The sequence below is a fragment of the Falco cherrug genome, unplaced genomic scaffold (genome assembly GCF_023634085.1).
Source record: "Falco cherrug isolate bFalChe1 unplaced genomic scaffold, bFalChe1.pri scaffold_41, whole genome shotgun sequence".
Lineage (NCBI taxonomy): Eukaryota > Metazoa > Chordata > Aves > Falconiformes > Falconidae > Falco > Falco cherrug.
In genome coordinates, this window is record NW_026599482.1 from 381,691 (window position 1) to 396,116 (window position 14,426).

Genomic DNA, 14,426 nt, shown 5'->3' on the forward strand with positions numbered 1-14,426 from the left:
AGACACCCAGTTGCCTCCCTCTGGAAAACTAAAGGAAGAGGAAAGGCTAGCGCAAAGTTTCTGGAGGTCATAATCCAAGAGCTCTGGGGCATCCTGCTGTCAGTGGGAAGAATTAGTGGCTGCAGAAAAAAGGGATCAATGCAGAGGTCAAGAGTAATGTGGAGAGCTACACACACAGAGCGGAGAGGAGGGAGGGCAGACAGCCTGGAACATGCCTGGGTCATAGATGAGCATGAACCAGGTTTTGGTTCGGCCTTGTGGACATCAAGGAAATGATGTGGCCCTGTTGTATCCTGCATTGGCACAGCGTGTTGTCGGTTTTGTGCGTTGCCTGTGCTGCACCTCTCTGGCCCTGGCTGAGTTAGTGCACAGGCAGAGACCCCCTCTCCTGTCTGGCACGCCACATCCAGCACAGCCCCGACACAGCCTGCCTGCTTCTGGTTCTGCAGAAGCCCGTCTCTTGCCTGTGTGAGACCCTCTTGGGAAAGCTGGCCACCAGAAAAGGCCGTTTCCCAACCTGGGGAAGAAGCTGATAGAGCAGGGCCCTGCAGGTAACTTCAGTCAGCTTCGCATAGTCCTACTCAGCTTCTCCTCCAGCCCAGGGTGAGGATGCACAGCAAGGTAAAGAGAGAGAACACAGAGCTCAGAACAGATAGGATGGGCTACCTATGTAGCTGTTTGTGCCTTAATGGCATTTGCCACCGTGCAGGTGGCTGAAGAACCCAGATAGTGTGTAAGGCACCTTCTGACCTTCTTTAGTGCTGTGCGTGTCAGCTCAGCCACATGCACACAGTCATGCTTGCAGAAGGGGCAGGTTGACATCCAACACAGAAGTACTGTGTAGTATCATTCTGTGCAAAGCCCAGGGTGTGCATGGATGAAATACTGGTATTTCGCCATTCTGGTATGTATCTTAGTGACATAGTTCTGCACAGTTGCAAACAGAATTATAAAACAGGTTTCTTTCTACCTTTTTTTTTTTTTTCCCTAAAGGTGTGGAGAAAGAAGTACAAAAAGATCAGGATGCTAACAGGCCTGTTGTCTCACCCCCTAAGAGATCAGCGGTAACAGCCACCAGGCTCCATTCACCAGGTAATTATGAACCAAAACCCACTGCTCAGGGAAGATTTAAACTTGTTGACTTTGCATCTCTTGTCAACACACTAAAGGGAGACCTGCTATTAAGTGAAGACTGATTGTGTCCAAGGTTCATTAAGCTGGCTCTGAGTACAGCAGGCTTTATCATACCAACGCATGAGCTGAACAGACTTTTGTTTTCTTTGTTACAACCACGAAGTCATCTCTCTGTCAAAACAAAGAGTTGTTGCTATTACATCTTTAAGGTCACAGGAACATTTAGGTTTATCATTACAATTTTCTTATGTAACAAGAGAACAGATAGGTATAGTGAAATAAAAGACACCTCAGCTACCTGGAATGAGAGTATATTGTATATTGCCTGGGATCTACTCTTACTGTTTGCAGAGGCGCTGAATTTCCTGGGCTGTTTCCGTGCATGACTGGAAAAGGGGTTATCTATAGAATTAACCTTCGGAGTGCTATTGGGGCATTGTCAGCTTAGCCCTCAACATTGCGTACAAACACATGGGTTTAGCATTTCTGAAGAATACCTTTGCTTATTTACTAAGATGAAGGGAATTTATTTCTATTTATGTTTCCTACGTGTACATCAACAGATGTATAAGGTACCTAAAGGCTTTTCTAAGGCTGGCCTTTGGCTGATAACGCTTCTGAAATGCGTGGGCATGGTCCCAATGATTTCTTTGTGCTTGCAGTTTATCTCCTGTTCTGTTGCCTCAGTTTTTAGACTCTACTTAAATACTTCAAATGCCATCTCTACAGCTATATGATGCTTGAGTTGTTATTATGGGGAGCAGAACCCCATGTTTCTTCATTTGATGGTAAAGTAAAAAAAATGTAGAACAGCTCTTTGGCTTCTAGAACATTCATCAAGAGTCTCTTCATGTTTACTAAACTCAAACTCTTCTTCCTCCTTCACACCCAACAAAATCCAGAAAATGGGAGGTTAAATTTAATCTTCCCAGCACCAACAGGATTCAGAATTCTTCTCCTCACAAAGCTACTAGGGTAAAACATGAACTTACCACTGTCTTCTGAACCATACAATTTTTAGGCTGTTAACTGGTGAGATCACCAAGAGAGATCCAAAGAAAAATGTGTTGTGCAGAGTGCCTGACCAGCAGCTCACCAGCATTTATAACAGTGGGACTCCAGTTTAAGCACCAGAACTGATTGTGGTGGTAGCAGCATGTTACAGAACAGCTGATTTGCTTCCACTAGAACTGGAAAGCAAAATGAAACAGAGGTATTTCTGTTGTCCTAAGGAGGCCTGCATTTCCACAGGTCACTTAATGGTTTTCAAGGCTGAAATTTTTGGCATATCCAATTCGTAAGTCCTCAAATGTTGCTTCATTGTCATGAGAGGCTGAGTAAGTGCCCTCTCTCCCACTGCACAGACTGATTTAGGATTTCTTAAGCTTGGTTGTCTGAAATTATGGCAACCTAAAATTGTTTATCAGTGTAAGGATCAAATAGGAAGGTAAACCTCATCTTTATTTTTGAGAGTAGCCTTTAGCATTCTATGAAATGACAACAGCAATAACAGAAATAACAAACAGACAATGTTTTCACCTATTTAACAATTCCAAAACACAGTCAAAGCAGCCATTAAACAGGACAAGGCATAAGGGTAGCTGGGGCTAAGGGGCAGTAGCACAGCCTTTCCTCCATCAGGATCACAAACTTGTGAGGCATTTACTCTTTGTGATAGGAGAGCACGTGTCCTCCAGGTAACTGCCACACCTACATGTGGCCATGAAACAGGCTGTAAAACTTGGAGTGCTGTCTCTAGGTTGTGTTCCCTCTGTTACTGGCCTCCTCACATGCAGTTCTTTTAAATCAGTGCTGGTCTTTGACTGTCATGCAAATTTTTTTTAGCCTTGAATCTGATCTTTAGACTTTTGGTCAGTCCTCCTGCAGACTTGCAAGGAGTTTTGAGATGCAGAGTCTCATAGCGATATCTATTTTATCTATTGATGCAATCCCATTCCTGAAATATGTGTATAGGAACAGGTGTACATAGATGCAGGTGCTCTGTATCCACTCCATTTTAGGATGGTGCTGTCTGTTTCTGACATCTGTCACTCTACAGATTGCTTGTTATCAGTCCTCTGAAAGTAATTCTCTCACTTCCCTTATGAAAATGTCCAAAATTGGACAGTTAAAAGGCAAACGAATTGCATTCCCCATCTAAATCCTCATGGACTGTGTTAATTGTGAGTATATACTTGTCATGTCTCCTAGTTCAAACACAAGTAGATAAAAAAGACCTGGGAGTTTTGAAGTGGATCAAAGGGGTTTGGTGATTATTTCAGCATACACGAGGTCTCCCCCCTGGTCCCACCATCAGCAAAAAGGACATTCAGGATCAGGGCCAGCATCATTAATACATACCCTGTTTTGTGCAGAGCAACAGAAGGGAGACACGAATGGCAGAGTAAGCTTAGTAAGCTCTTTTCAGACCCAAATGAACTGAGAAATTCAGATTCATCCCTGAGGAGAATAGCACAATTTCATTTACAAGGACAGCTTATAATACTGATGAGGACAACACAGAGATGTGTGCTTCAAGTGTTCCAGTGAACAGGAAAGCTAGAAAGACAAAGCAACCTGATGGGATTCTGTTTTCATTAAAACTGGACTGATTTTAAGAGCTTCCCTTTACGCTTCTCCCTATGCCTTTTGTTGTAACATCACCATGCTGCCTCAACAACCCAAGATTTTTATACTAGAAAGTCAGGTATTTGTGGCCGTTGCTCCTATGAATCTCTTATTTTGTGATAGTACCTACTGCCTACTGCCCAGCTGAGAGCCCCTTTACATGAATGGAAGAATCTGTAAGATAATAGCATTCCTGAACAAAAAGGTGTACAGGCTTTAACTGTCATGAAAATGGATAGAGGGCAATGGCTGTGCTGGCTGAACTCTCTTAATGACTCTCTTTTCCTTTTTACCTTTTTGCTCTTTAATAACTCTGTTGGGTCCCGCTGCTTGTGGCGTTTTTAGTTCATGTTTCTGAATAAATATTAAGACCCCTCTATCAGCTCCAGGTTCCCAATATCTTATTCCCCAGGTTCGTCCTAATAGCCATCCGTGGTCATTAGGCTGCAGGATTTCTAGTACATAACGTGCTTACAGCTGCCAAGATGGGGGTCCTCTGTGTGTCTATCCCAGCTAGGAGCTGGTGGATTGCATCCTCTGGGTCCCCATGTTATATTTAAGAATCTATTTTTAATGGCTACGTCCCAGTTTGAAGCTATGGTTTCACATCCCCAATATGCACAGTAATAGTGATTAGGGAAATTGCAATAGCTTTTCCCTGGATTCGAACTGGGGCAGAGATAAAAAGGTTTTATTGTTCTTTCTCCTCGACCGGGTAGGTCTAGTTCATAAAAGACTAAATCTTCCAATTTAACTTGGAATTTTGGGGATCAAATATATCGTTATACCGAACTTCTATTGAATCTTCCCATCAACCTAAGGTCCAATTGAAGGGTAATGCTCTTTTTTTTTTTTTTTTTTTAAAGTCATGGTAACCAATACCATTAATAGGATACTAGCTTTCATTTCCCCACTGTTCAGTACCTCTCTGCCTTCCTCGTCCACTCTTTTGCAGAGAACAACGGGATATCAATATCTTCTTGGCAGCAGCAGGTAGTCTTCAGGGGAATTTTGCTGTTATCCTGTCAATAATTTCCAAGGTCTAAAGAGTTAGTTATCTCTTAAATATATTTCCACCTGTTTGGTTGCTGTGTCCGTTTCCAGGCGAATCTTATAGTACAGTCTTAAAACTCTGCACCAGTCTGTTTCATGTACTTCCCAAAGTTCAGGTACTGACAGTTCCCATCCACAAAATAATTTACAAATTTCCACTTGATCCTCTGGTCCCCTGGTACGTATCGAATCATTGTGACATTTCATACAGTAAGGTTGTCTCTTAAATGAAACACAGGACCAATCCCTATCACAATTTAGACATTGGCAAACAACCCAACATGAATGTCCGGAAGTGGGGTGTTTTAAGCAGGGCATTCCCCGGAGATCTCCTCTTCTGGGTGATTCGGGTATCTCCGTCTCTGTGTTGTTTTGCGGTCAGCCAGCAATGGTGAGACAGATAGCGATGTCCCAATAACGTCCTTCACACCGCCCCGTGGCTCAACATTGCTGCTCCGTGGGTGGCATAGATAGAGATAGAGAAAAGATTCTGCCAACTATACAAAGGAGGTTAACAATCTTTATCTAAGCATTAAACCCATTTACCATTATCAATAAACAGTAACAGGCAATAACTACAAATGACTAACAAGAACTACAAATCCCTAACAAACGTTAGCTAACAACTCAAAACTCAAACATGTCATAAGCTAATTTCAAAACATTATCATAACAGGATTACATAACAAAACACAATACAACATTTCTTAGCATATATAAGGTTTGTTTGTGGGGGTTAAGAATCAAGAGCCAAGAGGTGGGCATTTAAAGGGGTAAATTTTCATGCCCCTTTAAGGTTAGGCTGCGCATGCGTTTTCATTGTGCAGTTTTGGTCAGGGCATTAGCCTGAATCTTGACCAGGAGGGTCACGGACCAATTTGTTTGTCTCGCCACAAACAATCCTTATCATTTTGGAAAAGATGGGAGCAGGAGACGACACACTCTGTACGGTTTTGCTGTTCAGCCTTTGTCTCATCGTGACTACAGTAACCATCAGCATGTGCTTTTGTGAGTGTTTTTGGTCACGCCGGTACAGAAGAGTGGGATCTCTTCCTCGCAATCCGCCCCGAGTAGTGGAACCCATGGGATACCAAAGCAGAGTGCGAGAGACTGTTACATAAACAAAAGAAAACTGTTGATCTCCAGCAGTTACCATGTGACTTGTTATTTGTTTCTGTTCATTTTCGTTACCTCGTGAAGAAAAATACCAAGGACCAGACAGACTATCGTGGAGGGAACAGATGGAGTTACCACCCCGACATTATTCAGGACCGTGCTGGACTCACGAGTGAAGAAGCCTGTTTTCCACCTCACATGAGACTTTGCTGGACTGTCATTCTGTTATTCAACTTCTAGTTCATGTTTGTTAAGAAATTGTTATTTGTTGTTTACTGGTTGTCAAATGATTCATTGAATTTACTTTACATCTAACACACGGTTTTCAAAATAAATCAAAAGGGTTGGGTAATACATATAATAACCTACAAAAACAAAACCTAAAAACAACACTGATAACTCTACATTCCAGTTAAGTAATAAATGAACTATAAATACTATAGTTTCTTTAAACATTCTTTTTTTTTTTTAATACATATGCGTCACTATCATGGCTAGACTATAGGGATTTCGCATGCGCGGTCTTTCCAGATTGTTCCAGTACATTCTGTGGGGTTTAAAATTGCGCATGCGCATGTTCAAAGGCATACACGATAAAAGATGGCTGCTGGGTGTCCAGATGAAGTCCTGGACCCATTTCCCGAGCTTACCACTCCGGTAAGTTTGTTAATGGTAACATTTATGGCACTATGGCCAAATGACAGGTCCTTGCTTTCAGTGCAATGTTTTCTCACCATCAGACCACCACGTCACCTGCCAGGGAGGAAGGCTCTGGATGGTCTAACCTGTATGGTTCATTATAAAGGGGAATCAAACCCCCCCTTTTTTTTTTTTTTCTCGTTGGTTAGGCAGAGGGTGAGTTTTTCTGCTGTCACACATCAAGAACTTATGGTGGAGGTGGAAAAGTATAAAAGATGTTACCACATCCTCGTCTGTGCGTTCCTGATGGTTGTTTTCTTTGGTATTCTACTTGTATTCTTCATCAGCCTACATTGTTGTATGAATTGTTAATAGTTAATTATTCCCAGATTCCTGTTTGCTATTAAATTGTTATTGTGTTAACTATCTAATCTGTATTGTCGACTGTACATTTCGGCGTACTACTCGAATTTGTTTAACGCCATTGGGTGAAATCATAGTAGCAAATTGCATGTTAGTTATAACGTGTTGAATTAATCTTATAAAACATGGAACAGCACATGGCAAAAACAATAAGGTGGCTAATCCACATAACAAATAAAATAGGATTCGTTTTACCCAGGGGCTCCCGAGAAGCCAGGAAAACAAGTCAATATTCCAGTCTTTCCAAGTTCGGACGGGAACATGGGCTAACCTCCCTGTCTCTGATGTGATTTGTTTAACTCCCTCACCATTGCCATCAATTTTCAAATAACAATTGGAAACATTTCATTTACCACAAACACTTCCTTCTTCGGCTAGCAGGTAATCGAGAATCATTAGAATAGTTTGGCTCCTGATCTGTACTTACAGTTTGGATTTTACCATCTGGTATTAAGGATAATTCCTCCTTTCCTACCTCCTCTGCTGCTGCAGAGTTTCACCTGCACATCCCATAACAAGTCACTGTCATGGTAAAACACACAGATTTACATTAGTAGAACTACTACAGAGTGTATTTTATTTCAGTTTTTCTGCCAATATTCCCCATAGCCTTGCTGAGCAAGGGATATTGTTTTACCTGAACTAGGCAGGCCTTCCCCTTATCATTTTTACTGTAACAGGTAAAGCATTTTTTCCTTACCTGGAATTTATTTCCAGATATACCTGGTTAAAGATTTCTTTTCCACTTAAAGATTTTGGTGAATTTGGCAGTCTTACTTGTTTTCTTAGTTTGTACTTTAAAGGTTTCAGGATGTTTTCCTGGTGGCCAGCAGCTCCCACAACTGTAACAAATTCTTTTCACTGAAGTTTAACACCAAATAAGTTGGTTTTGTATTCACTAAAAATTCCACCTCATTTTTCCTAGTCCCTAGTTCACCAGAACCCCTTGTTGGTTCTTTAGCTCAGGGCCCTCTCGCTTCCAGTGTCCACTTTCCCTACAATATGCTCATTCGCTTCTGCCTGATATTCCTCCTCGGTCTCTGCTTCATCTCCTCTACCAGTTTAGCACGACCCAGCTCTTCTTCTCTCACCTTCTGTACACGTCCCCTGTTCCTTCTATCAACTTTTCTACATCACGATTACCTTAGTAAAAATCAACTCAAACCTTTATCCAGGCCTATTCACAACCAACTTTCCAACATCTAAATTTCCCCATCCGAGATTCACCTTCACTCTCCTCAGACCCGCTGCCTGCCCTAGAGGGGCCGTTACCGGTCCCGTTGTGCTGCAAATGCTGCAGCAATCGGGGTGACATTGTCAGGTCCTTCTGCTCAAGTGTCAGCAACAGCAACCCCCTCCTCCCCACCATCAGAAGGGTTCGGGGCAGGAGATGCTCTTCCTGCTCTGCAGGTTACACAAGCCTGCCTCTGCTACAGCACTTCTGTTTTGACTCTTTCTGACCCTGAATGCAAATCTGCTCCTTGTTGCTTTAAGTCTGCGTTCTTACATACCACGCCTTCGCAGGCAAACAGCAAACACCCTGCCATGCGTCCCGCAGGGCTCAGCCGCACCTTCGAGGGGCGACGGGGCTTTGTACAAACTCACCCCGATACTTTAACACTTTCACAGGGTCTAGATAGCGGTGGGAGGGGAGGGAGGGAGGTGGTAAGGGCTGCTGCGGGGGGGGGGGGGGCAGGGGGGGGGCGGTGGAGGTATATACGCAGGGGGAGAGGTAGGGATCTCATCCTCACTTCTATTCTTCTTCTTTTCCCCCCTTTGTTTTCTTTTAACGGGAACAAAAGGGCCCTAGTTTCAGACCCTGCCCATAAGGAAGCATACTCACTTTCCTCCGGGCAAAAGGGGTCTTTTGAATTCACATATCTATTCAAAGCCTGGCATATCCAGTCTTCAGGTGCCCCGAAGACTGGTCGGTAGAGGTGGTCGCCCCTGATTTGTTTCCCACCCCAAACTTCCATACAGTAGTGTATCAATCTTACTTTACTCTTACCCTGCCTAGAAGGGTACGCATCCCAAAATTTTACCATGAGTCCTAGCGGACTCTCCGGTGGTATCTGTGGGAGCCTAATCTGGACCCCAGAACCACCCATGGGATCAGAGGGCTTGCTTTTCCTCTGTCCCGTCTTCCGAGGCGCCTTCTTTCACTCGCGCAGTCGCTTCCCCTGGTTCATGGCGCAGCCCCTCGCGGGGTCTGGAAACCGCACTACTGAGGGTCCGCACTCACTTCGCCCTCCCTGGGCGTCGCACACAAGCACGCTTCAGGATACCCAACCCCAACCGAATGGTTAACCGGCCTATACTCACGCGTCCTGCGTCTTCATTCGGGCTTCGTGCACAGAGGTTATGGGGTAACCGGTTTTATTTGCTTACTGTCACATTTGAGGTTCGTCGGTAAAGGGTTTGGCGTAGAAGCACCCTGACAAGGGCCGCTTATCCAGCGGGGCGCCTCCCCTGCCACGGACCTCAGGCCAGACTGCCCTTATCCGAGTCCCGGCACCAAAATTGTTAGAGTTTACCTGTCCAATGAAATGACAGAGACTGGCCAATTAGAAAATGTGATTTATTAAAGCAAGCGACAAGTAAGCAAAACAGCGCTGGGCGGCCGGCGAGTCTCCTGCTCCACCAGCGGCGCGCAAATTCAAGCAAGCTGAGCAGCTCTTTTTATCTTCCCCGAGGTCGCTTCTGACACCTTCAGTAGCCCCTCTGCTGCTTCTGTTATCCTGGTTTCTCGTCAGACAGGACGTTCCCATGTTTGGTGCAGCAAGATAACATTGTGGAAACGTCTCTTCTTGTTAAACAGTAAGTTCTTAAGGCCACCACGATGGGTTCCTTCCTCTTGCTTACCTTGGTTGATGAGCAAATTCCCTTTAGTTACTTATTACAGTACCAGCCCAGGAGAGAGGGGAGGCTGCTGCAGCCCCCCCCGGCTCCGGCCAAGGAAGTGTGTTCCAGTGGGCACACGCGTGCCGAGCGGGCATGCCCGCCACACACAGGTGTGCATGCAGGTAGGGTCAGCGCTGGGTTATGCGGTGTACACACCCGCACAGGCAGGCAGAGGCAGCCCCCAGCCCCTGGTGCCTGTAAGCCCGCCGCAGGGGGCTGCGCTTTTCCAGCGCCGGGTGGGCACCGGGGCCCGGGGGGCAGCGATCTCGCTCGGGCTCTCGGCAGCGGAGCTCGGCAGCAGCCCGGGCTGCGAGAGGGGGGCGGCTCGGGGGGCGCGGGGCCACCCGGGGCGGGGGGGACACCCCTCCCGGCCGGCGGGCGGCCCGGCACCGGTGCCGCGGGCTGGAGCGACCCCGCCCGCCCCTCCGTCGGGGACAGCCGGCGGCTGGAAGCCGGTGGCCGCCCCCCGCCCCCCCGCGCCGCGGTGCGCTCGCTGCGGGGTGCGCCGGCGGGGCCGCTGTGCCCGGGCCGCAGAGCCCGCACGGCAGCCGGGGAGGGCTCCGCCGTCCCCCCCCGCCCTGCCCGGGGGCGGCTGCGGGAGCGGCGCGGGCGAGCCGGGGGAGCTGCGGGTGACGGGCGCCCCCCGAGCGGCTGCGGAGGACGGGCACGACCGCGGCAGAGGCCGCGAGTGCGGCGTGAAGGTGCCGGTCAGCCGGAGCCGCCTCCCGCGGGGGGCCCGGGCTCGCTGCCGGGTCTCCGCGCGGTCGGGGCTGTCGCTGCCGAGGTTCGAGACGTTTCGCCGCCGCCCCTCGCCCCGACACGCTCCTGCGACGGCGGCGCTGGCCGTGCCCGGCTCGGGGCAGGCGTTGGCCAGCCGGAGAGCGGACCCCTTCTCCGGGAGAGGCCGGAGCGAGGCGGCGAGCGCCGGGGAGCGCGCAGGGAAGGGAGCGGGCAGCCCTGCGCAGGGGGCGAACCCGGGGGCTGCGCCGCGGCTCCGCACTCGCGGCTCCGCCTCAGCCGCCGGCAGCCCCCGCAGAGCCGCCCCCGGCCCCGCACCGCGCCGCAGGCAGCCCCCGGCGCCCCGGGAAGCGTTGCGGACCGACGGCTTGCACGTAGGTGGTCAGCAGAAGGCAGCTCTGCGCCTTAAGTGGCGACGTAGAGAAAAGATGTGAGGGTCTGCAGCGAAGCACAGCAGAGGGTCCGGAGGACAGGCGTGTCGCAGGCGCTTGGCAGCACACGGCCTCGGGAGGGGGAACAGACGCCATGGGGCAAGCTGGGGCACAAGGTAAGCTCAAGGAGAACCAGTTGGTTAATGGGACCAAACAGAAATTACTTGAACTGTGCATGAACACTTGAGTGAAAGTAAAGACCGCTGTGCCTTTAAATGGGGACGAGGCTCGTAAGACCCAGTGAGGGTTAAGTGTGACTAAAGGTCATCGTAAACGGTTTTTCCAGGTGTATAAAGTATTTTCCTGTCGCGAAGAGCTGTGCTAGCTTTGTGGGTTTGCCCCCCAGCTCCCGTCCCCGCAGACACGCGTAGCTGGTCCCTCGGCCGTGCGGGTGCTCGATCCGTTGCGCGGCGGGCGATGGGATCCGGCCGTTGGCCGGCAGCATCAGGTCCCGAGGAGACGGTCGCTGCCGGCCCCGGCCGGGCTCGGCGCTCGGAGGGGCTGCGCGACGTCCCGGTGCGACATGTCCCTTCCCGGGGCTCGCCCCCCGTCTGGGTGCGAGGGGGGTGGCGGCCCGGCGAGTGGCGGGCCTGCCGGGGTGGGAGATGCGGCTCCAGGTGCTTTGGCCGCCGGCCCGGACGGTGCTTTCGCCTCTCGTTACGCGTTCGGGGGAGGCAGGAGGGTCGCCGTTACCGTCAGCGAGCCCGTGCTGCCGCCGCTGCCCGGCGCCGGGGCTGTGTGGCATCCCGGGGGTGGCGGGGAGCGGAGCGATGCGCCTCGTCCTTGCAGGGTGCTGAGCTGCCCTTCCCCGGGGCCAGGGCTCGCTGCCGCTTCCAGCTGCACAGGATTTTGTCTCGCAGCCTCAGGGTGAGGGCTGGATTTTCGCGAAACGAGGAGGAGCTGCTGGCACCTTCTGTACTGGCGGGCGGCTTGATTTCTTGCTGTGCTTTTCGTACATTTTTAATAGCCCGGTGGAGTACAAATTGTAAAGGAAACTTCATACGCAGAGTTTTAGAGTTTGAAGAGAGATTATTCACCCTCCAGCTGTCGTGAGGTTTCACCTCTCCTTCCTGGCAGGACTGATCTTCCAGTTAGAAGTGAAACAAGGTCAAACGGTTAAAAAAAAAGGTTTCCTTCTGTCAGGGCGAATCTAAATCAATCAAATTCCCGGGCACCAAAGTGTGCTGTGTAACAAATGTGAGTGCAAAGGTAAGCACGTAGCTACAGGTAGCAGAAGAGCATGTGCGAGAGAAGTTGTGGGTCTTCTCTCTAAGTTCTAACACCTTGCTCTCTGCGCTGTTCTTCTGCAAATTTGCCTGGATTTTAAGCATGGACAGAAGAGGGAGAGAACGAACATATGCATTTGATTTACTTAATAGAAAATATCTTGGCAGAAACACATGCTTGTGCTGTGTATTCTGTTAGAGTTTGGCTTTTTAAAATACTCGTATGTTCTGTCTAATGAAAAGCTGGTAGTATCTCCCATTCACCTAAGAATATATGTCCAAACATAGCTTGAGGTATGCTGCTAATCACGTTAAGAAAAATGTATAGCTTAATATCAAACTAGCTAAAGTGCAGTCACTGGGGAATATCTCGGTGCTTGTAAACTTTAATTTAAAGAGTGCTATGAGGCTGGATTACCCGATAACCAGTACAATAGAAACAGCAATATAGCCCCTCTTTTTTGAAGGAAGACTGTAGGTCATTTTGAACAGCATAGAATCATAGAATCATTTAGGTTGGAAAAGTCCTTTAAGATCATTGAGTCCAGCCATTAACCTAACACTGCCAAGTCCATCACTAAACTGTGTCCCTGAGCACCACATCTACACATCTTTGAAATGCCTCCAGGGATGGTGAGGCCACCCTGAAACTTCCCTGGGCAGCTGGTTCCAGTCCTTGACAACCCTTTCAATGAAGAATTTTTTCCTAATGTCCAATCTAAACCTCCCCTGGGGCAACCTGAGGCCATTTCCTCTTGTCCTATCCCTTGTATCCTTGTTGGATCTGGTAGAAATGATCCCCAAATGGCAGTGTGTAAAGGATTAATTTAAATTCCAGATTCTGGTTGCCTGGCATTAGCAAAAATAAAGCTTTTGTGTTATTTCTCTTAACAGTTAAAAATTAGGTGCAGGAAAAATAAAGAGAAACACTAAGTACTGAATTCCCCCCCCCATTTACATTTTGGTAAGACAGAACTAATTTGCTCTCCTATCTGCTGTGCATCCTGGTGCTGAGCTAATCTTTTCTATGCCCTAGATTGTTATTAGCCTTGCTTGCTTATTACTGAAAGATTTACTTTCTAGGACTCCTTTTAATTCCATTTGCTTCTACACTGCCTTTTGTCTTAAATGTTATTTTTTTGTGGTGTCCTTTGAAAGATTCTTGGCCTTTTCTAACCTGGGACAAATTTATAGTAGCCTGCTCGAGTTTTCCTAATCGTTAATGATCTTCCCAGCAGGATATGTTCTTTGTCTTCTTCCTAACATGATTCGGGACACATTCTGTTTTAAAGTGCCCTTACCCTTGAACCATTGTGCTGGGATTTAGTGTATTGACCCAAACTCTAGTAGATTTTTCTTGAGGCTTTTCTGTGTCACTTTGCACAGCGCTCATAAGATACCTGCTGTCAAAGTGCTTGCATTTTAGTAATAACACCTTGGCATTGTTAAATTAAGTCTGTTTAAATTTTCCTTTGGCCGACTCATCTGTTTTAATTCCTTAAGTATTCAGGTTTGTTCTGAGACAGGTCGAGGAAAGGAGCACTTGTTCTTTACAGAGGATGAAATAGCAGAAATAAATGTGTAAATAGGCATGACCATTAGGCCATCAGGGGTGTTTCTATGGGTATGCCTGCCATGCCCAGAATGGTGTAAGAACAGTAATCCGCTTTGCAGATTTGGCTGTATGACCATATCACTATGTTTAGAGGTGCAGGCATCAATAGATGCAAGTGTTTTCACAGAATTAAGAAAACCATCTTGTCCATGCAGTCCAGCCATAAATGATGCCGAGAACAACAAATAATAGAAAAAAAAAAGTCTTTTCAGAGGCATATGAGTAAATAGAGTATTCTGTGCTGTCCTGTACATGCATGTGTGTACATGTATTCGTAGCCAGTGAGTCATGGCTCCTAAGCCTGATTTAAAAACTGAATGAGTTCATTATAATCCCCCTCCCCGCCTTCCCACCCCACCCCCCCAAAAAAAAATAAATCTGAGGAATCAATCTAATCTGCTTTACTAAATGAACATGTGAAAGTGCTTACCAGGGATAAACCTGGGGACTCTACATATTTCTCTCTTTTTTCCTCCAACAGAATGAAAACACCTTTGAGACAATAAAGGAGTTGGAAGAGGA

At 47.5% G+C, this 14,426-nt stretch overlaps 1 long non-coding RNA gene across 1 annotated transcript; it reads left to right on the forward strand.

Annotated features, from left to right (window-relative positions):
• Positions 1–11,038: 11,038 nt before the first annotated feature.
• LOC129735153 (uncharacterized) lies at positions 11,039–14,426 on the forward strand. The gene is made up of 2 exons (XR_008730599.1): positions 11,039–11,179; positions 14,386–14,426. It is a non-coding gene; the product is annotated as an uncharacterized LOC129735153 (long non-coding RNA).